General features: G+C 43.9%; 1 protein-coding gene and 1 pseudogene across 1 annotated transcript in view; both read left to right on the top strand.

Annotated features, from left to right (window-relative positions):
* The window catches only part of TRPC7 (transient receptor potential cation channel subfamily C member 7), a 123,242-nt gene that overhangs the window by 8,374 nt on the left and 92,363 nt on the right, over positions 1-22,505 (top strand). The gene's annotated exons all lie outside the window — the stretch shown is intronic.
* LOC137220573 (small ribosomal subunit protein eS4, X isoform-like) lies at positions 17,806-18,416 on the top strand (annotated as a pseudogene).

Genomic DNA, 22,505 nt, shown 5'->3' with positions numbered 1-22,505 from the left:
AATCACACAAATAGCTTTACAAATCATGCTGAGTGCTAAGCAGTAGAAGAGCAATTTTAAACGCACTGACTTACTGGGACAGCTGACTCTGTGTGAGTGTGTGCATGTGTTGAACGATTTCTCAGAGATGACAACATTGAAATGAAAATGGAGGGCATGAGACAGCTAGACAGCAGGGAACGGGAAAGATGGTTCCAGGCACAGCAACTGCACGTGAAAAAGCCTAGTGAAGAGAGGGAAAAGAGAGGCCTGTGTAGAGAACTGTGACTAGCTCCCTATCATAGGGAGTAAACAGAAGAGGTGACAGGTGACAGAGGTGCTAAAGAACCACTCAGCCGTGGCCTTACCCCTTGGCAGCCTCGGTAAGAAGTTGGAATTCACTGTAGGGTGAATGGGGAGCTATCTGAAGGTTTCAGCAGGTGAGTGAGTGACTCAGCTTGGGAAGATCCACTCTGCCTAGGGTACTAAGTGGCTGGGAGGGGACAAGACTGGCAGGAGTTGGACAACTGCTGTAGGAAGGGGCAGTCCTCCCAGGAAGGGGGCGGGGGGAGTGGCAGAAGGACCAGCACATCTCAACCAGCAGGTGACTCACTGCAGTTGGAGTGACAGCACAGTCAGAGAAGGAGACGGCTCCTGGCTGTTTCCAGGACAGCTGTCTTATCTAGGAGTTCCCAGGAACTTCTTCTGTCCCTAGGGCCTCTCAGTGCTCTCCAGAGAGACACAGGGAGGGGAGGGAGCACAGAGCCAGTTCTTTATTTCTTCTCCAAGGTGGAAGCCCAGTGGAGTAGCAGGAGGGCAGGACAGTGATGAGGATTCTGATTTTCTACCTTGAACTTTGGAGGTACAGAAGGGTGTGCCCCAGGCTTGGCCAAACTATTCACGGCATAGCACGACCAGCAGAAAGGTATCGGAAAGTGGGTTCAGAAGTGATAACCCCAGTATAAAAAGTTTTCCACTAGATTTCAATCTTTCCACTGCGCTTTTGCAGATTCTCAAGACATCTTTCTCCCTGTGCTTGCTGCATGGCCCAAGTAAAGTTTACATTAAAGTAGAGGAAAATATCTAATCTCATCTCTGATTTGTGTTCAACTGGAGCTCATTTTATCACAAATAAAGGCACAAAGGAGACCGCTCCCTCGTCTTCCTCCAAGACTCTGGATGTTGAGAATACCAGACCAGGAGGATACTGCAGGCAGATGAGGCTCTTCTGGGTACCCAGAATCCTCCTTGGTGAAATCCCAGTTGAGTCTAGGTGGATATATTAATTTCCTAGGGCTGCTGAAACAAAGTACCACAAATGTGGTGACTTAAAACAACAGAAATTTATTTTCTCATACTGCTGGAGGCCAGAAGTCCAAAATCAAGGTGTTACCAGGGCCATGCTGGCTCTGAAGGCTCCAGGGTAGGATACGTGCTTCCTTGGCAATCCTTTGCCTATAGATACGTCACTCCAATCTCTGCCTTTGTTGCCACATAGTGATCTCCCTGTGTGTTTGTCTCTTGCCGTCTTCTTGTAAGGACATTCTTAAAAGGACCAGTCATTTTGGATTAAGGGCTCACTCTATCCCAGTAGGACTTTGTTTCAACTAATTATGCCTGCAAAACCTATTTCCAAATAAGGTACCATTCTGGAGTTCTAGGAAGGATGTGAATTCGGCGGGGACACTACTTAACCCTATACAATAGGTAGCAGCAGGTTGAGAAACTGAGGAAGGCTGACACCAGGAATCTAGGCAGACCCACAGAGCAGGGCAGGATAAAAGTGTAAAGGTCAGTTATTCTGGGAACCAAAAACAGTCCTAAAACTAGGAGGTCGTTCTGGAAGAAAGGACAGAGACTACTGATGCGTTCTACTGACCAAGGCACAAGCTGAGACAGGCTAATTCTGTAAAAGACTCTGTGTGTGTGTGTGTGTGTGTGTACGTGTGTGTCTCCGTGTGTGTGCACGTGTGTCTGTGTACGTGTGCACGTACGTGTGTGCGCGTGTGTGCATCTTTACGTGTGCATGTACGTGTGTGCTTGTACGTGTGCACGTGTGTGAGCGTGTACATGTGTGTATGTGTCTCCGTGTGTGTACGTGTGTGTGCGCGTCTGTGTACGTGTGCGTGTACGTGTGTGTGTATGTGTGTGCGCGTTTGTGCGTGTGTGTCGGTTGTGTGTACGTGTGTGTGTGTGTGCATGTGTGTGTCTAGGAGCGGCAGGGTGGCTAAGAAGTGGGAGGTAGCTGACAGAAGCAATAGGGGAGACAGTAATGGGCCACGACCCCTATCCAGTAGGAGAAAAACATTTTCAAGTGTTGGGTTTGGGGATAATGAAAATAAAACACACAGATTAGAAAACTTTTAGAGAATATAGAAAAGTAGAGGGAACAAAAACGTCAGCATTGGGCTTCCCTGGTGGCGCAGTGGTTGAGAGTCCGCCTGCCAATGCAGGGGACACGGGTTCGTGCCCCGGTCCGGGAAGATCCCACATGCCGCGGAGCGGCTGGGCCCATGAGCCATGGCCGCTGAGCCTGCGCGTCCGGAGCCTGTGCTCCGCAACGGGAGAGGCCGCAGCAGCGAGATGCCCGCGTTTGCTCCTAGTGCTCCCTCTACCCCCAGGTACAAAAATTGAATTAATACTACAACTACTTGATGGATCATTACTATCATATTTTTGTTTCCCTTCATACTTTACCCCCTATTCTCCCTCAGCCCCAAGAAAAGCACCCACTTCAATGTATTTAATGTATTTACACCGAATATTGTGGCATTCCCCCATGTGATATCAACACATTACAAATAACAGTTCCTAGAAAATTTTAGTGTCATGTGTCCTGAGGAAAACTTTTCCACTACCATCTTAGGTTGCCATGGTTGGGGGCCTGTGAATTGACTAACAAAAGACAGATTAACGGGAGAAAAGACTGAGTTTATTCACACGAACACAGAAGTGCATAAAAGCAGTGGCTCCCTAAACAGCTAAAGACAGGGGTTTATATACCAACCTAGCAGGGTAAGGAAGAGGAGAAAAGGGTTTAAGGAAAAACAGGATGTTTAGGAAACACATGGGCTTTTAGGGATACAAAGGGAAGGCTTGAGAGTTCGTGAAGTTTGTTCTCATCCAGGTGGTCAGTCTCCTTTCTGGCTGTAAACCACGCCCCCAGCCCCTCCACAGAGGGGATTTATGGCAACTGTATTTTTGGGAGGCTCTCCTCAAGTTAGCAAAAGAAGTTTAGTTACTGTTTGTTCAGATGTTTTTAACTTAAAATAATCTTCATGTCATTTTGATGATTTTGAGAGTGCCTACACGTACTCATGAAAACTAAACCTCTGAGCCCCATCATAGAACTCCTGTGGACCAGTATGAGGTGAAGCTGGGCCCCAGGGACTAAGGAAGGGCCATGTGAAGAAGGGTTTCTGAGTCGTGCCCAGGGACAGACAGATTTGCCTGTGTAGGGGAGGAATTTTCCCTCCACCTTTCTGAGTGCAGAGCTGAGACCCCTGGGTAAAGACTAACAAAAGAAAAACAAACACAAGTACAGAGAAGCACATATACCTTGTGTATACATGAGAAATACCCAGGGAAAAATGAGTAACTCTCTGAAGCGGCTTAGAACTCAGGATTAAATACCATCTAATAGGGAAAGGTATGGAGGATGGGGGCAGGGGTGCAGGCCTTTTAGGGGAGAGTAAATGAATTTTAGGAAACACGAATGGGCGCGTAGAAGAATAGATGGGAGGTATGATAGTTTGTGACAAAGTCTGTCTGGGTATAGTACCTCCTCTCCTGTGACAAGAGCCCATCTTCCCTGGTTCAAGAAGCTCCCAGGGAAGGGATTTATGGCCATCAAGTTCCTTCTGGAGGATCTGTCTTGAGGCAGAAAAGGGGCATTCAGAGAAAGCCTCTCTCTGCATTTGCTGTTTTTTCAAGTGTATCATGCAAACAGATGAGAGAACTCAGAGATGAGTAACTCAAAGGGGTAGTTAGAACTTGGGCTTATATAACATCGTAACAAAAGGATAAATTTTTAGACACATGACAAGACAACAGAAAAGAACTCTGAGCTTCTAGGGGCATCAAATTGTGGGAAGGTAAATATATGGGGAAACTAATGGCAGATGAGAGCTAGTTTTAACAAGGTTGTTGCGTAGATACCTCTGGTGCTGTCTCTGGGCTGGTAAGGGTCTAGTCTCTGGTGATTAATATCTGCTTTCCTTGTTAGAGAGTGGAGGAGGGACACCCTTTACAAATTTATGCTCTGCTTTTAGCCAAGTAGGAGAGGGCAGAGAGCTTTTCTTGTATCTGCTTCTTCTTAATTGCCTTTAGCTGAGAAGAATCCTTATGACAAAGCAGCCCATTTTAGGGTGGCAGATTCTGCTACCCTTCAAGCCCATGAATTGTAAGAAGCTGGAAAATACCATAGCAGCTCTTGGATTCCAGGTAGAGTTCCATTTAGTACCAATTAGGAAAACGGAGAGAACTGCATTTGATTGCAAAGGGAAAAAAGTTTCCATTGTTCAGAAATCTCGCTAGGCATTGATGAACTAGTGTCTCTCTCTCTCTCTTTCTTTCTCATTTATAAACTATGTGATCAGTACCTACCGTAAGTGTTATACACTCAAACACAGTGTAGGGATAATAAACTCTCTTTTAATATCCTGGCACAGGCTTCCTTTCAAAACGTGTATTACCTTAGCACTAGGAGGCCATGGACTTTTCCATCAGCTCTCAGTAAGACAGATCAGGTGGTATGGTACCGTCTGCACTCTTGCCGACCCCAGGAGCCTGGAGGAGTTGGAGTACAGGCTCTGGTCACCGCAGATGCAGAATGGTATAAGGCCCAGGAAAAATAAGGAAACTAATCTTGTGTACCTAGTCCTAAAATTACAGTGATGTAAGAATGACTGAGGCTAAAATTTTCTAAATACTATCAATTCTCAAACAGAAAAGCACTCCCCAAATGCTTGGTAGCATGATTATCTTTCATATTATGATGTTCTTTCCATCTCCCATACCTACAGTGTGAAATTAATAATAATGACCTGTCTTTCTGGGCTGCAGAGCAGGTTTACTAATTACTGATGGATAAGTGCTTTGAACATTAAGAAGGGCCATGCTGAGATGCTAAGCTTCTCTCTCTCTTCCTCTCTTCACCCACACACACACATCCTGGAAATACAATACACTTCCATTTACAGTAATACAGGTGCTTGGACCTGGGGCATCAGAATTCATGTTTGCATTTTGGGGAAGGATAGCACGCCTTTTACTGATACATGTTGAAGACCAGGGCTTTGCCTGTTGAGTTAATAGCTCTCTCCAGCTTCTCCGACATATACTTTGAAAGCAGTAGCTCAAGAATCTTTCTGATGACAAGTTCTCTTTTCTGGTGATTATTAATTTTGCTTAAAGTTTATTCTCCAAAGAATTCACCTAATACCTTCCCGCAGCACATCAGAAACTTGATTTTTTATGTGCTTAAACCTGATATTTTTAATGTAAGCATGGAGATGAGAGCCAGAACATGTGGAAAATATGTTTTAATTTGGCTTAAAAAAACTAGGAGCAAGAGTTTATTTCCCCAAATGGTATTCCCTCTAAGATTACAAAAGTAGAAAGCAGATTTTAAACACAGGGTTGGATCTTTTCTTTACGTAAAGCAAATATGTGAGGCATGTGCTCACGGTAGTCAGATTTCAGAGACTACTTGAGGGAACCAAATAGCTTGGAGCCTTGTGGTCATACTCTGCCCAGGGCACAGCATATGTCACACAGGTGATTTGCCACCATAAAAGACGATCCTCGGGGGCAATGCTAGCATGGGGGGCGCTGAGTGAGGAGACCCGGGGCTCCACCAGGAACTGACTTGTGACCTTGGCTCAGTCACTTTACTTCTCTGCAGCTCATCTTCCTCATGCATAAGACCAGGTACTTTTACTAACAATCCCTTGTTGAGTCCCCACTTCTCTAGGCCTTTCTGCTTCTCATTTCTACAGGGCATTTTCATAAACAACATCTAAGTTGAGATTTAAGAAGAGATGATTATTCCCATTTTACAGTTGAGGAAACGGACTGAGAATGGTTAAATGGTTTTCAGCAAATGGTGGTCTTCTTTCTGTGTGCCAGATACTGTACTAGGTACTAGGTCTACAAGTGTGGAAGAGACCTGAACTCTGTCCTCAAAGCAATGGGAGAGACTGGAGTGTTGAGGGATAAACAGAACATAGTAGAGTAGGAGCAATATGCTATGAGAACACGAAGAAGAGCGCAGCAAACTGCCTGGTGATGTGAGATAAGGATTCCTGGGAAAGATGATATTCTGAAGTGGTTCTTGAAGGATGAGTTTGGCAAATGGAGAAGGGAAAGAAAGACATAAAGGCAGACAAATACCATGTGCAGAGGCGTGAAAGGCCCAGTGTTCTTGGTGGACAGGTGCAGCTAGATGGGTTTAAGGGAAGGGGGCTAATCTTAGGGAAGTATATTGAAACATGGTAATAAAGATGCATGGATTTTATCCTGTAGCTTTTTAACCAAGGGGATAGTGGTTTGGCATCAGGGTAGAAGGAACTGTTGTCGGTAAACAGTCCGATCAGGAGGCTAATTCAAAAGCCTAGAGACCAAATTCTAAGGACTTGAATTAAGATCACGACTGTGAGTGTGGGCAGTAGGGCTCAGACAGTGGAGATTGTTTAGATCAGAATCCATAGATCCTGGTAACTAATTGGCAGAGACAAAGATGAACCCAGGACTTCTACCTCAGGAGGCTGAGTGGATGGGGACTCTATTTCCTGAAGCAGAAAGCAGAACATCGGGTCTGGATGTTTGGAAGACCCATGTGTTCAGCTTGGGGCATGCGGAGTTTGAAGTGTGTGCGGGACTTACCAGTGTAGACGACCACTTGGCAGTTGGATATTGAAATCTGCTCCTTAGAATACAGGTTGGGGTTGGAGGTAAAAACCTGGGACTCATCAGCACATAGGTAACAATGGAAGCTGTAGAGAGAAATGAAAGCATATCAAAGCCTTGGTCTCTCTCTTTTTATATTTTTACAAAACAGCTTTAAGTCCTACTTCCAAGTGTTATTAAGTCATTCTTTGGAGAAATCAGTCAAAAAACTAGAATCTTATTTTCCTGATTAGATTTGAACTTATTTAAATGCAATCACTTACTCATCTTTTACCTGTGTCTTCCGGGACTTTTAGAAAGTCAGTGCAGTTTGCTATGCACAAGATAATGAGCCTTGAACAGGCAAGTCTGGCTCCAAGACCATCTCTGAGAGCCAAGAATAGACCCCCATTCGCACCTCCTAGATCTGTTCCCTGGTAGCCACACACCAGCACTTGCTTGTGCCTCAGCTTCCCATAAATAAAATTCTTGAATCAGAGTATATGTATGGTCATTTTATGCAACATTTATCAAGTCCTATAATGTGGCATGCCCTGGGCTGAGATATACAAATGAATGAATTAGTCAAGTATGAACGTGTCAAAAATACAGAGAGCACTTTGACAGGTCTACTGGACCCTAAGAATAAAATGCAGTGGGTGCCCAAGCGTGAAACAGTGGATTTCCCCAGGGATATCAGGAAAGCAATCCTGGAGTTACCTTCCGCCTGGTCTTAAGAAGAGTAGAGGTTCTTAGAGGAAGTAAAGAGGAGCATCAGTCCAGACTTGGGAACACAACGGACAAAGGCACTGAGGTGAAAAGAACGGTGTATGCTCTTTTGATCAGAGAAATCATAAGTACTGATGTGCCTAATTTGGTTTTGGGGTTTTGTTTTATAATTAGCAGGGCTCTACATTTTTTTAATTCCTACCTTGCCATCTAGTCATTAGCCCCTCTTAATCAATAGCATTTTTCAGCAATCACAAGTAAATTTTTAAAAAATTACTTCTATACATATGCTGTGCTATAATTACTCTTTAAAAAAAGTTTCCTGAACATTTACTATTCTGAATCTATAATCAGGTGAATCATGACATAATCCTCTGGAAGGGTATGTTATCTGCTAATGCCAATTCTAAATTAGTGTTTCTCTGAAATGTTTTCACAATATACAGTAAGTACAAATAAGATGCATAGGTCAAATTTGCTCTGAATCTCATTTTCGATCTCCTTTTAATTTGATGTTTAAAAACAACAAAGTTATTAGATATCAAATAGACAAGACTGCAGTCCTGGCCAAGACAGCACCAAGGGTGAATACTCCTCTCCAACACTGAGATTTAAGGGTTTAGCAAATTCACCCAAAGGAAAACAGGCAGGTTTAAACATTATAACTCACTCAAATTTTTTTGCTTATGTTGGTAAATGTGCAATTAATGTAGAAAATGAAACTGTTTATAAGAAAAAGAAAATTCACCTATAATCCCATCAGATACTACCATGTTATAATCCCATCAGATACTAATTTCCTTCCAGCGTTTGACATCCAAAGCACACCACATACTGAGTTCTTGTTTTCCTTCTGTACCTTAAATCCTGCTGGTACTAAAACTTAAAATATATCCCCAATCCATTTTCATCCCTACATCCTTACCACCACTCTTCTTGATCAGATGATCACAAGAGCTTCCACCACACAGGTGAAGCTGTCCTCCTCTGTCCACATAGGGCCAGAAGGATCCCACTGAAGTGCAAATCAGACCGTGTCTTCCTCCCACTTAAAAAGCTTTGGTGCCTCCCCACTACCTGTGGAATGAAGTTCAAGCTTATTATCATGGAGGACAAAACCTTCCATGGCCCTCCATGGTCCTGTCTACTTCCCCAGACTCATCTTCTGCTGCCCTGTGCCTCTACTTGCATAGTTTCCTGTATATTCATATAGCATGTTTTTTGTGCTTTTGTTTATGCTATGTCCTCAACTTGGAATACACTTCCTCCACTTCTTGAACTCAGTAACTCTGATTTATCCTTCAAGATCCAGTCACAACTTATTCTCTCCAGGGCAACTTCCCTGAATACCCAGGCAGGGCTAAGAGCCCATCTTTGATGATGATGTCCCGAAGCACTCAGCCTACTTCTGTCCCTTTATCAGTCAGTTATTGCCACAATGATGTTGTGTAACAAACCACCCCAAAACGCAGCAGTCTACATGTCAACATTTATTGTCAGGTTCACAAGTCTTTGGGTCAGAGGAGGAGGCTGCTCTACATGTCTTATTCTGGGATCCAGGCTGCATGGACAGTGGAAACCAAGGGCACTCCAAGGGCAGAGGTCAGAACTCCCACAGAGACAAAGGAAAATACATGATGCCTCTTAAGCCCTAAGTTTAAGGGTCACACACTGTAATTTCATGAACTAAAGCAAGTCCATGACCAAGTTCCCTACCAATGGGGAAGGAAGTGCACTCGTCTCAAGGAGATGGGGAAGGAGGAAGGAAACATCTGCTAAACAAAGAGCTCATCTAACACAGTGCTCATGTCATAAATGGTAACTATCTTTCCAGTTGCTTGGTCCAAAAACCTCATTCATCCTTAACTCTTCTCTTCCTTTTTCTTGATGTCCAATCCATCAATAAATCCTCTCGGCTCTATCCTTCGAAGACATCTAGAATTGTATACTTCTCTCCCCCTTGAGCACTTACTTTTCTGGTCCAGGCCACCTTCATCTCTCCCTTGGATAATTGCAACAACCTCTTACTGGGTCTTCAGGCTTCTGCTCTTGCCCCTTACAATTCATCCCATCCCAACAGCCAGGGTGATTCCCTTCAAGCATACACCAGAAGATCCTGCTAACGCCACTTCTTGAAACCCTCCAGTGACTCCCTATCTCACCAGAGAAAAAGCCACAGTGCTACAAGTGCCTCTTAGGGCTTTGGCCATCTGTCTCCTGCAGTTGCTCTGGCCTCACCTCTTCCCTCGTTCTCCTCTTCACCCACTCTGCCCCAGTAGTTGGCCTCCTCGCTGGTCCTCAGAAACACCAGATGCTCTCCCTCTTCTGCTTTGCACTCTTCTCCCTCTTTGTACCGGTGACCCTCTGTCTGGAGTGCTCCTTCCTCATATATATCTACATAGATAGCTCCCTCCTTCACCAACTCTCTGTACAAAATCACCTCTTCAGGGAGTTCCTGCCTAACCACCAATGTAAAACAGAAACCTGAAGTCCCCAGGCCCCCAGTAAAACATAAGCTCCACGAGGGCAGGGAGTCTGTTTTGCTTATGGCTGTATTCAAAGATTGAGAACAGTGCCTGGAACAGGGTGGGAACTCAATGACTATTTGTTGAATGAGCGGCCAGCACTGCCATATAATATTAGAACAACTGAGTTACGTCTAGTCTCACCATGGGTAGGCAGTGACCACATCTCACTTCTCCTTGCATCTCCAGAGCTGGGCACAGCTTCTAGGACACAGAAAGCACAGTAAGCACAGGCTGAACTGGCTGGAACATTTTGTAAGGATGGATTACTGGAAAGCACTCAAGCTTTCCATCTAACAGACTCTTACTGTTTCTACTGCTTGCCAACGGGGTTTATTTGGAAGGTAATGTTTTTCCAGGAATTACTATGAGGCTGAATGTAAAGAAACGCAGGTCTAATGGGCAGAGACCATGCCTGCCTTGCTCCTCATTTATCTCCAGGGTGCTAGCACAGTGCTCGGCATGGGGTAAATGCGCTATTCATTTCTGTTGATTAAATGAATAAATAAATGAATACATGAGTTCTTTAATGAACCAATCCACGGACCAAAGTGGCTTAGGTGTGCTTGTGGACGAAAGCTTTGGAAGGATCGAGGAACAGAGAGTTGTTAACTCAGCATCACTCTGCAGCTATACAGTATGCCTCAGCTCCAACACAGTAAACAGACCCGAAAATCATGCTTGCTAAAAGCCAGTGCACCATGGACAGCAGTCACCGTGCTGCCCACTTTGGAATTCAGATGGCAAAAGCAATGCAGCCTCATCCCGCCACTCTCAGTTTCTCTGTGTATCTGAGGAGTGAGCTGCAAGGTGTCCCAGCCACCGCAGGGGGAAATTCTGCAGACCCTCTGCTTCCCACCCATTCCCATAACTTCTCACCATGAAGACAGTGGTCCTGCATGGGGGAGGGGGACCTGTTACAGAATAGAGGTGGATGGCCCCTTGGTGAAAGTCATAAGACTGAAAAGGATGTGGGGGGAGTGGACAGACTGGCACTTAAATAAGAGGCTTAGGGCCTTGGGAGCAACAGGAATGGCACATCCCATTAGGGATGGCTTCCCCCAACATTCTGATGCCAACGCACCTGCTGGTAACTTAGAGCGCGGGGCAAACTCAGCTCTCTGGGCTCAGCCAGTCTTACTCCCGGCCTGCCCCTGGGTGTGGATACACAGGGTATTGCCTCACACGGTTTCAGCACCTTTGACTCTTAGCAACAGGCCCTCATCTCTCTCTTCCTCTTCACCAGGAAGGACCCTGAACCTGCCCCTTCAGGGTCGCGCTCAGGGTTTTAGAGCACGTGCCAGAGCAGCTGGTATTTTTATCAGATGAGCACTTCCCAGTGTTAGTATTATGGAATTTGGAGTCAGCCACACTCAAGTTCAAATCCCAGCTGCACTGAAGTCTCTGGGCCTCAGTTCCCCTTTCTATAAAGAGGAATGATAACTGTATCTACTTCCTAGTTTGTCATGAGAATGCAATGAGCTAAATATGTAAAGCATTCAGCCCAGGGTCTGGCACATAGTAAACATTCAATAAATAACACCGCAGGAGCAAAAACTGTAAGAGTCATATGCTTTAATACTGCCTCCCATTCTAATGGGTACAGAGACCAACCGATCATGCTTAGGTCGACCCCATGCGGGGGTAGGACAGGAAGGCAGGGGAAAGGTGGGGCTGCTTCTATGTAAGCGAACCATGGAGCTTCCTGAGGGTCCCTCCTTCTCTTTCAACTCACACCTCCTGGCTAATTTCCTGAGTCACAGCTTTGAGCAATCCCTCTACCATGGAGCACTGACCTGTGGTTGACAGAGTGATGTGTGAGAAAGAGAGAGAAAGGGAAAGGAGAAGGAGATAGAAGACAAAGACAGAGAGTGTGCAGAGCGAGGGAGGAGAGCCCTGGAGCCTCCAGGGAGGCCTGGAGCTGGGAAGCGCTGGGGTGGGGCAAGGTTCACACAGGCAGACCTGCCTTCCTGTGTCTGTTCCCTGTGGTTCCAGCTGAAAAAGCAGAAAGCTGAGGAAGGGCTCTTCTGGGAGCTCAGCAAATGAGAACCAAGCAGCATCTTTAATCTGGATAAGGATGTGCAGAGTGTATGTGAATTCCTCTCTGGATACATGAGCGTGTTCGTGTTTATTTAATTATGAGAAGTTATGTAAAACGCTGGATAATGTGCATAACCTATGCGTAACCATCTGTGGGTAAAGTAGCTGATACCCATCACAGTCCACCCATTGGTGAACGTTCTCTGGCCTCTGGGCCTTTGCACTTGCCAGCCCCTCTTCCTGGAACGTCCATTCCCTGTCACTCTCCTCTCCACACGTGCCTCACCCCTGTTAGCTTCTACCCATCCTCAGGGCTCACACTCTGCCTCCTCTTAGAAGTCCCCCATATTTGTAGTTGGGTGGCATATCCCAAGACACTTACGTCACCCTGTGGTCCTTACCTAGTCACTTGTCATTCTCTCTAGCAAGACCCTGAGTTCCTCAGAGGCAAGGATTGTATTTTATTTAGGTCTCTATCCCCAGTGCCTGGCACACAGTGGGTGCTCAAATATACCTGCTGAATTAGAATAAAATACTCGAGTTGCTCATCTGTTTCCTTGAAAGACAGCCTCTATTCTCCTTAGGCAAGCGTCTGAATCCATCAGAGGGGACTTGTTATAAAACCAACAAGCAGAGCAATCCATGACTTCTGGGACTTCACAGCGTCATGGTGATGGCTTAAGGAGCCCCTTAACGGTGTCAGTAGCTGCCAGTTAAGTAAACCAAAAATCAGGATGGAAGCCAAAGTGTCAACAGAGACACTGTCAACACTGCCTGGCTAAGAAAGGCGGTGCAGTCACCTGCAGATTCAGCTCAGCACCCAGGGGCCTGCACCTTCACTGTGAATTATCAAGGACTCTGCTCCAATGCCCTGCTCCAAGCTTCCGTCCTGCTACCTGCACCTTCCACCTGAGGACTGACACAGGTGAAGCTGCGAAATTAAATCCAACAATGGGTGTGTCTGCTTTGTTAGAAAAGGCACTTGAAGACCAACACCCTGAAAGACAAATTTTCCATGTTTACACTCTCTGCTAACCTACAAGCCACATGTATCTTAATATTGCCTGATACTTGTCACATATTGTGTTAAGCAACTTATGTGGATTATCTTATTTAGTTTACAACAACTCCATGAGGCAGAAAACAGTATAACTCCCATTATACAGATTAAGCTAGAACACAGAGGAAGCTTAAGTTATACACGCAAACACAAAGACAGTATGCAGCAGAGCTGGGATTTGAACTCGGACGCTCTGATTCTAGAGCCCAACCAAACACTAATCACCCAGTCATCTCCCTCATGCAAAGACTGATCAGCCCCGTCCCAAGAAATTCTAAGATCACCAATGGCTCATACACAATCACCCTTCCCAAATTCTGAAACAGTTAGGACACAGAGAACCCATTAGGAAATGCAGGGAGTAAGTCTAGGATGAATAAGGGGAGGGCTCCTGCAGAGAACAGATAATAAAGTCAAGGAGGGAGAGAGTAACCAGTGTCAGAGTTTGAGAGTCACGCCTTTGAGAGGGTCACTGGAGCAGGGAGCCAGCCCTACCCACCCCACCCTGGGGTCAGAACCCTGGATTCTGAGGACCTAGGGGCTGTGTAAATCCCCCTGGGAAAGCCAAGGCAAGAAATGCTGGCTAGCTGATTCATGTGCTGGACTTGAACCACCTTTCTTGGATCTGAGCTCCTAAATGGAAATTAAATGCTGAAGGATATTTGCCTTTTATGATCCTCCGGAGCCCGGGCTTATTTATATGGTGAAGGTTAATGAAACAATCAAGTGTATGCATGAAAGCTAAAACATGGATTGAAACTCTTCAATTTTCATCTGCAATAATGAGCACTAGGCTCAGGTTCTTACCCTGCATTTCACATCCATTAATTATTTCAGTGACTCCAGTTACAATTAATAAGGATTCAGCCATGTGTGTTAAATCTTAACATTCAGCTTTCTCATCCACCAGCTGAGTGGGAGATGTGCAGAAGGGAGGGCTGGAGGGCAGGATGAGGCTCTGAAGTCCTTTCTTGGCTAAACTGTACTGATCCAGACCTATGTGCCCAACACATGCCACGCACTTCACCTGCTTTACCTCACGAAATCCTCACAATATAATTGCAGTAATTGTCTTAAACTCCCTTATGTCATTGCTGCCTCCCAGGTAACCCCTCAGAACCTGCACTTGATTCTCCACAAGGCTCCTCGCATGCCCCGCTCTGTCCTCACACCCCGCTTCTTCATCTCCAGATACGCTCCTACTTCACCCTCCAAAAAGCATAGTCTCCCCTCAGCAAAACCCCCCGTGTCATTGCCCCCTCCTCTTAGAGATGTGTCTTGCTCTTTCTGCAGACAGGCTCCCCTAAGGACACACTTCCCCTGCAGTCCCCCCAGGCGGGGGGCTGGCTTTCCTCTCACAGTCCTCATACCACTGGGCCTAGAGAAGGGGGGGAGGGAGCACATATCTCTCTTGCTGTTCCTTATGACTTCCAGACCTTTCTCCTTCTCTCCCCCCTAAGAACACTGAGTTCTGAACCGTATTTCATCAGACTATGTCACCCATAATTCCATATCATTGGAATCTGCAACAATGGGTCAATCCCTGTCATTTCTCCATGGTTTTAGTTACTGCTATTTAAATTCTTGATACGCTAATATATACATAGACCATCCTTTTAACGCCCTGACTCAGTTTTATGAGCTCATCTCCTCCAGTGGTCTTACTTTAGTCACGATGAGCCTACCTGAGCCTATACCTGTCATGATCAATCAATGCAAACTCGCCATAATCTCTGACTACTAGCTCAAATTTTTATATCTCCCTCTAATATCCCAACTCTGTCAATCTTTTGCCTACCCCCAAGACTTCCAACTCACTAATCTAACCATCTTTTTTTCAATAGACCTTATATTTTAGAGCCGTTTTAGGTTCACAGCAATATCAAGCAGAAGGTACAGAGTGTTACTATATGCTCCCTGCCCTCACACACGCATAGCCTCCCCCATTATCAGCATCCCCCATCAGAGTGGAACACTTGTTACAACTGATGAACCTACACTGACACATCATTAGCAGCCAAAGTCCATACTTTATATTAAGGTTCACTCCAGGTTTTATACATTCTGTGAATGTGGGCAAATGTATAATGACATATATGTACCATTGTGGTATCATGCAGAGTAGTTTCACTGCCCTAAAAACCCTCTATGTTCCACCTATTCATCCTTCTCACTCCCCAACCCCTGGCCACTGTGATCTTTTTACTATCTCCATAGTTTGGCCTTTTCCAGAATGTCATATAGTTGGAATCACACAGTATTTTTTAGCCTTTTAAATTGGCTTCTTTCACTTAGTTATATGCATTTAAGGCTCCCCCATGTCTTTTAATGGCTTGATAGTTCACTTCTTTTTAGCACTGAGTAATATTCCACTGTCTGGATGTACCACAGTTTATTTATCCATTCACCTACTGAAGGACATCTTGCTTGCTTCCAAATTTTGGCAATTACAAATAAAGCTGCTATAAACATCCGTATGCAAGTTTTTGTGTAGACATAGTTTTCAGCTCCTTTGGGTAAATACCAAGGAGCACGACTGTTGGATCATATGGTAAAAGTATATTTCATTTTGTAGGAAACCATCAACTTTATGTTTAAAGTGGGTTTCTTGTAGACAACATATAGTTGGGTCTTTCTACATTCCTTCTCCCCTGGAAGTCCTGTCTCCCTTCATACCAGCCTCAATTCCATGGACTATCATTACAATCTTCCCCACATACAGCTCAGTTCCACTGCCTCTCTCTTGATTTCTTCTATCTTTTGGCAAAAAAATACAATCCTGGTAAAATCTAATTGTCTGCTGGCACCCAGGGAGGTGAATGTGGTTACAGAGAATCAACCACATTAGCTGGTCTCATTTTAAATTTCTAACCATGAATTTCAAATGGGCTCTTACTGTTCTTCAGCAATAATATCCTGTCTCCTTCATCAATTCACTCTTAAATCTCCCTAAAATCTATTTCAGACCTCCTCTCTTCAAACTTCCATCACTTTCTCCCCAATTCTTACTCTCAGCTGATAATTTTTCTTTCTATTTCACTAGAAAAAAAATTGAAACAATAGAAAGAAAATGTCTACAGAGTCCTACCACCAATGCATCCATCTACTAGCATCCTCACTCACATACTTGACCTTCCCTCCCACCACAGATAAACCATATGTGATTCTATCCAAATTCATTCCTCTATTTATACACTATACCTAATCTTCTGTCATATACACTGTTGAATTACTGGATTCATACAATGATATACTGATATCATATACAATGACCAGCATAATTATCTACTGGAAAATTCCCATCAACATAAAAAATATTATGGTTTCTCCCATAAGGAGAAGGAGGGAAAGAAGGAAGGGAGGAAGAGTGAGAGAGAAGAAAAGAGAAAGCTTCTCTTGACTCCACTTCTCACACCAGCTACTTATCCATTTCTCTGCCTTCCTGTTTAATAAAACTCCTCTCTGTCTGTATTACTGGCTTCAATTCTTCTCTCTCTTCCCATTCTTTAATCCTCACCAGTCACACCCTCCACTCAAAACTGCTCCCATCAAGGTGACCAATGACCTCCAAGTTGCTATATCCAATGATCAATTCTCTGTCCTCCTCTTATTTGGGAATAATATTATACTATCAGCTTTATAAGGTAACTGTAACCATTTAATGAAATACTACAATGCTTAGAAAACTTTTATTGTAATCATTTCTTAAAAACTCAGCCTAAATGTCAAAAACAGAAAACAAAAACACAGGAGGACACATCTGAGACCCTGTGTTAAAAAAGATTTCTTAGCTTATGACACCAAAAGCATAATCATAAAATAAAAAGTGATAAATTTGGACATCATCAAAATTTAAAACTTCTATTTTTTGAATGATACTGTTAAGAGAATGAAAAGATAAGCCATAGACTGAGAGAAAATATTTACAAACCCTATCTCTTACAAAGGAATTATATCCAGAATATATATAAGAACTCTCAAAACTCAATAATAAGAAACTCAGTTTTTTAAAAAAACTAACAAAGGATTTGAACAGACACTTCATCAAAAAGATACAAAGATGGCAAATAAGCACATAAAAAGATGCTCAATATCATTAGCCATTAGGGGATGCAAATCAAAACCACAATGAGATACCACAACACAGAAAATAAATTGACTGTGGAGAGAACATGGAGCAACCAGAACTCTCATAATTGGTTGGTGGTAATTGGCAGCTCTTCTAAAATTAAACATATACTTGCTATATACTCAGCAATCCCACACTTAGATATTTACCCTGGAGAACTAAAAACTTATCTTCACACAAGAACCTGTACATGAATGTTTATAGAAACTTCAGTCATAATTGTCAAAAACTGGGAATAACCAAATCCTTCAATGAGTGAACGAATAAACAAACTGATACGTGCATGCAGTAGATGTGAAGTAAAAAGAAATGAACTATTAACACACACAACAATATGGATGAATCTCAAAGGAATTATACTGAGTGAAAGAAGCCAGTCTCAAAAGATTATATACTATATGACTCCACTTATATGGCATTCTGGAAAAGGCAAAACTCTAGGGCCTCTTTGTTCCATGCCCAGCACAGCTACAGCTCACGGTCCCAAGAAGCACTGCAGCATGTAGCAGCTTCAAAGCCCTTAATCTGGACAAACTGACTTGTCTGCTAACTCTGTGTCCATCCAGCAGTCCCCACAAGCTAAGAATGGTGGTCCCTTGTCACTTTCTTTAAGAAGAGACTTGAGTATGCCCTAACAGGAGATTAAGTAAAGAAGATGTGCATAGAGCAATTCACTGAGATGGATGGCAAGGTCCACACTGATATAACCTACTCTGCTGGGTTTCTGGATATCATCAGTATTGACAAGACTAGAGAAAATTTCCATCTGACTATCACACCAAGGGTCACTTTGTTGTTCACTGTATTACTCCTAAAGAGGCCAAGTGTAAGTTGTGCAAAATGAGAAAGATCTTTGTGGGTACAAAAAGAGATCTCTCATTTGGTAAGCCGTGATGCTGACACTACCCACTACTCTGATCTCATCAAGGTGAACATCATTCAGACTGATTTGGGGACGGGCAAGATTACAGATTTAATCAAGTTCAATACTGATAACCTGCATGTGGTAACTGGCGGTGCTACCCTGGGAAGGGCTGATGTGATCACCAGAGATGAAGAGAAGTGAACAAATTCAGAGTATATTTTTAATATATGGATTAGACATGAGTGAGAGAGAGAGAGAAGAATCAAGGGTTTCTCCAGCATTTTGTGTTCTCCTCTCCAAGGGCCAGTCTTGCTCCCAGTCCAGTAACTAAAAACCACAGAAAGCAAGAGGTCTAGAGTTTGAAATCAGTGGTCAAAATAAGGTGGTAACTAATTAAAATTACCATTTACAGGCTTTATTTTTATTATCAATATTTATTTAGGTTTTTATTTATTTTGTTATTTGTGTTATTTCCTGTTAACTACACTAAGTATTTTACATTGTTTTGGTATTGATTCTCCCAATCATTATACGGTATGTATAGTATTACAGATTAAAAACTGAGATGCAGAAGAGTTACATGGCTTGTTCTATTTCCCACAACTGACAAGTAGTAAAAAAAGAAGTTCAAACTCCAGGTCTTTCTGACTTCAAAACCTGTGCACTCATCTACTACACTACAGAATCTGCTGGGTGTTCAAATATCCATATCCCAGCCCACCCTTTATTTCTCCAAGTTAGTTGAGAGTCAGCCCCAATTAAGTCTCTAGTTTTAAGTGTGCTAAGTAGAAGGGAACACGCTGCTCACCAAGAGGAGGAAACATGGTGAGAGGGAAGAGCACAGGATTTGGGTCATACCGACCTGTCTTGAATCTTGGCTCTACCACTCAGTCGCTACGTCATCTTAGACAAGTACACTGCTCCAATAGACTCAACAAGCATTTACTGAGTGCCTATCATGTTCCAGGAAATATCCTAGGCTCTAATGATATATCTGTGAACAAAACAGCAATGATTCCTGCCCTCGAGAAGCTTACATTCTAGTGAAAGATATGGACAATAATTAAATAACATGTATGGACGTCATATAGTCATAAGTACTATGAAGAAAAAAAGCAGGAAAGGGTGATTGCAAATGGAGAAGGGTTACAATTTTTTAAAGACAGTCAAGGAAGTCTTCTGAGAAAGTGACATTTGAGCGAAGACTTGAAGGAGTTAAAAAAGTTGTTCATGTAGATACCTGGCGAAAGAGCATTCCAAGTAAAGAGAGTAACTAGTACAAAGGTCTAGTCCATGCCAAGTGTGTTTGAAGAATAGCAGGGGGGTCAGAGTGGCTGGAGTGGACTGAGGGAGGGAGAAAACCGCAGGAAATGAAATCAGTGAGAGAATGGAGAGGCTAGATAATGTATGTCCTTATAGGACAGTATAATGAATCCACTTTTACTCTGAGTGGATGGGGAGCCACTGGAGGGTTTGAGCAGACCAGTGCCATGACCTGACTACTTTTCCTAAATGTCTGACTGATGTATGGAGAATAGACTATAGAAGACCAGGACAGAATCATAGAATCAGGGAGGCCAGTTAAGAGTCTCTTGGTTAGTCCAAGCAAGAAATGATGATGGCTTAGACCAAGGTAGAAATAGTAGAATTGGTGAAAAGAGGTCAGATCTTTTATATATAGATAGATAGATAGATAGATATAGATATATTTTTTTAGAAGGTAGAGCTGGTAGGATCTGCTACTAAATTATATGTCTGTTTTGAGAAGAAGAGAGGAATCAAGGATAAATCCAAGATTTTTTGTCCTGGACAACTGAGAAATTGGGGAATACTAACAAGGTGGAGAAGACCAGGTCCAGAGTTAGTTTCATTAAGTTTGACATGCCTATTTGGCATCCAAGTGGAAATACCAAGATGGTAATTGGATATATTTGACTCAAGTTCAGGAGAGAAGGCCGAGCTAAAGACATAAAATTTGAAGTCCTCAGCATATGGATGGTATCTAATGATCTTAGACAGGATCACTAAGGCAATGAGTGTAAACAGACAGGAGAATTCAAAGGACTGGGCACATCTTTGGGGCATTCTAAAACTAAGACATCAGGGACATGAGAATTAATCAACAAAGATGCAAAAGTACTCATTCAGGAAGAAAAACCACAGAAAAGTATGCTATGCTAGAAGCCAAGCGAAGAATGTGTATCAAGGAGGAGGAAGTGATCAGCTATGTCAAAGCACCTAACAGGTCATGTAAGATGAGGACTGAGAACCAACCACTGGATTTAGCATATGAAAGTCACTTGTGACCTTGGAAGGACAGTCTCAGTGGAGGCAATGGGTAGAGGGTGAAAGCCTTACTGAATGGAATAAGAAAGAGTGTAAGGAGGACAACTGTCAACTATGAGCGTAAACGAGTCTAATGAGGAGTTTTTCTATAAAGTGGAACAGAAAACTAGAGTAGTAATTGGAGAGGTAAGTGGAGTCAAGAGGAGTTCCTTCTTAAGACAAGACAATAGCAACACGGTCGTATACTAAGCCAACAGAGAAAGGGAGAAATTAACAGTGCAGGGGAGAGAAAGGAAGAGCGCAGGAGCCATGTCCTTGAGTGGCGTAGGGGACTGATATCCAACACACAAGTGGAGGAGCTGGCCTTAGATAGGAGCAGCAAGAGTAAGAAGAGGGAAGAGAGTCCATGAGCACAGATGAAAGTAGACTATGTGGATGGTGCGAACATGTGAAGCTTCTCTTCCAATGAGCTCTATTTTCCAAGTAAAATAGGAAACTAGGAGGGGGATGAAGTGTTAGAAAACTGAGACTAGAGAGGTATGAAACGCTTGTTTGGGACAGGGGGGAGGGTAAGTTGCCCAGGAGCGCCGTGGACTGCTTGAGGTTGGAGGTAGTGAGTTTACAGCACGCCTGCTCGGTGCAGGTGTGTGCTCTCCAGCCGCGTTAACTGTGCAGAGGCGGGAGCAGAGTAGTGGAGAGCTAGACGCAACCAAGGTCAGGCTTTCATCCAATGAGGAGGACAAAATAGGAGGGTAAGAGAGTTGCTGTGTGCAAGGATGATGATAAAGACTACCCATAAAAGAGAAGCTCTGCAAGGAGGGAGACAGGGACCTGAGGGGGATGAAAACCAGTGAAAAGGTGGTGTGGTCAATGGCTTGTAGGTTTCATGGAATCAAAGGACTGCTAGAATTAGGATCCCAGATGAAGAAAGCTGGACATATAGGAGGTAGTGGTCAGAGAGAGGGAGACCTAAAGTTAGGGTCGTGGAGGAGCTGCAGTTACTGGGAATAACTAAGAGAATGAATGGTTGAGGTGGAGTTGAGGATAAGGTCACTTGAAAAGATGGTGTCAAGGAAATGAGAGGGCAGGGTAATGGAAGGGACATCTTCTTGGGTACTGAAACCACCAATAACAACAGCAGTTAATGTTGGGAGAGCGACAGTAAGACAGAAGCTAAAATCTTCAAGGAAGGTGACAGAGTAACCAGAGATGAGTAAGTGACCAATATAAGGAAAAGTGGATTCAGCCTGTTAGTTTCTCTCTCTGAGTCTCAGTTTTCTTGCTTGTGAGCTGGAAATGCTGACAGTCCTTCTAACATGAGGTTTTTATAAGGATTAAGTAAGATGATGGAGGTAGAACAGCTGTCGCCCACTGGGCCTGGCAGACTTCAGTGTGCAGGAATATGGAATTATTTGTAAAAGGGCACCTGTGAAGTCTTAGGTATATGTCTCGTCTTTCCAACTCAAGTTGAGGAGTGTGGCTCAAAGGCTCGCTGAGCTAGGGTTGACCCATTTCTCCTAATCATCGCAACTCCGCAGAGATGTGCGCCCATGGCTCTCTCTGGGAGGCCTGGGCCTGGCATGACCCTCCCGTCTGCATCTATTCCATGTCCCATCTACCCATGTCCATGTCATCTCTGTCTTCCTGGCAGGCCCAGGCCTGCCTCCTCCAGCCATCTGCAGACACCAGGCATGTTGCCTTGCAGACTGATACAGAAGGCAAAACCAAACCAGCCGTTTGGGTTGCTCTGGTGTGTCTCCCTTTTTTATGGCCCGGCTAGCTGAAAGAGCCCAGGGAAGTGAAAGTCTCTAACGAAGTGGTACCTTCTGTTCTGAACTGCACTGCACCCAGAAATGCGCAGAGGCTCTGGGACGGCACAGTCTGACCTGCCCATGACAGTCTGCCTGAGCTGAGCGTCATTTTTCTACCCAGCATTTCCAAAACACCCTGCTTATCCCTAAATGATATATGGAAACGAAGGGTAGCCACTCTTGTCTGAAAACA

The sequence above is a fragment of the Pseudorca crassidens genome, chromosome 3, assembly GCF_039906515.1.
Source record: "Pseudorca crassidens isolate mPseCra1 chromosome 3, mPseCra1.hap1, whole genome shotgun sequence".
NCBI classification, from domain to species: domain Eukaryota; kingdom Metazoa; phylum Chordata; class Mammalia; order Artiodactyla; family Delphinidae; genus Pseudorca; species Pseudorca crassidens.
Note: the sequence above shows the minus strand (reverse complement) of the source record. Positions and strands in the feature narration are given on the sequence as shown.